The sequence below is a fragment of the Aptenodytes forsteri genome, unplaced genomic scaffold, assembly GCF_000699145.1.
Source record: "Aptenodytes forsteri isolate BGI_AS27 unplaced genomic scaffold, ASM69914v1 Scaffold50, whole genome shotgun sequence".
NCBI lineage: Eukaryota > Metazoa > Chordata > Aves > Sphenisciformes > Spheniscidae > Aptenodytes > Aptenodytes forsteri.
In genome coordinates, this window is record NW_008795126.1 from 2,084,452 (window position 1) to 2,086,079 (window position 1,628).

Below are 1,628 nucleotides of genomic sequence, written 5' to 3' on the forward strand. Positions count from 1 at the left end.
TGAATACAATATTCTAAACTGGATTTATTGTTTCCAGACATTAATGCAATACATAAACACATTAAAAGGGGGGATATAGTAACAAGCAACCCAGTAACAGAAACAAAGCAAGTCTTTGAAATTTTTGTTCAACACTTACACATGAAAATGTCCCAAAAAGTTTAAGTAGTTGTCAGTCAACATATCAAGGATTTCAGATACAAAAACCCCCAAACAACTCATGTTTGTTTTGGTTTTGGGTTTGCTTTTTTTTTTAATTTATTTTTAGGATAAAAAAGAATAATAATTACCTCATGCAGTGTACAAAGGCTTTAAAATAAATCCATTAATGAAAATAAAAGACTAACTCCCGAGGTTTGTTTTTTTTTTTTAACACCAAAAAAACCTCAAGGAGTTTCACAAAATTAATTTGAACTAGTTTTCTTAAATCCTTTCTTAGCACTGAAGAAGAAACCTGTAACTTCCTTGCACTGCAGAAATTTACTCAGAGGTACCTCTTTCAATACAAATATGTTCTTGTAATATATCTAGGCATTCTTTAATTTACAAGAGCTTCAAATGCAATTAAGTGCAAAAATGTTTTCTTAGCGTTTTCCAATTATTGAGGTAAATAGTTGGGGGGAAAAAAAAAGAAAAAAAAGAGGGTAGCAAGATATCAACTGTACGTACACCAGATGGGGAAAAAAAAAAAGGCAAATCTGAAATACATGGTTATGGTGCACAAGGGAGATGCGAGAGAAGGACTGAGGAAGAAATAACAGCAACACTCAACAGTTCCCCAGCAGAACTTTAAACCAAAGCCCTTGAAATCCACTCAGATCACCAATAGCTGAAAATAAAGTGTGTTTATTAGCATGTCTGGTGAGCTGGACTACCAGGGAAGAGGCCGTACAATAGTCACAATTATAGCTGACTGCCTGACAATGCTGAGAATGTAAATGCTGCTCTAACAGCTGCATCGCGTCCTGACCAACTACACAAAGACTAAAAGATCCATCAAATGATGAGTTCCTGACGGCAACAACGGGGTCACAATTACAGAGCAGTAGCTTCTATAGTAAATAATATAACGTATGGCAAACGAGACTGAGTTAGCAAAATGTGTTATAAAAAAGTATAAAAGTTGTTTTTAAAAACTTTCTAAAAATTTCTTCTTTTGGGAAGGAGGAATATTAATCTGTGGCCTGGCATTATTACAGTAACTGAAGTGGTTGTATCAGAATGCTGGTGATCGACCTCTTGCAAATCAGAGGTGCGTTTGTAAAATGCCCCAGGGTGAATGCCTGAAAGCTGGCCAGACAGTCGGGGAATTTTAATATCTGCAGCAGAATCAGCTGTGTTTGTAGAGGGTGGACTAACACTTGGGTCGGAAATCTCCTTACTTGGTATGCAGAGGATAGTGTGACGCAGAGGATCTAACAGACGATTTTCAGTTCAGTCCCACTGTCTGGATCCCAAACACGGTCCTGAGTATATTTTGGGTTTCTTCCTTTTGAACCTGTCTCGCTGGGGAAGGTGTTCGGTTGCATGCCTGATGAGCCGTGGCTTTGAGTCCCCACCAAACCCGTCAGAAAAGGCTACTCTCATGAAAAGACATTTTGAACTTGAGGGGGGGAAAAAAAAAAAAA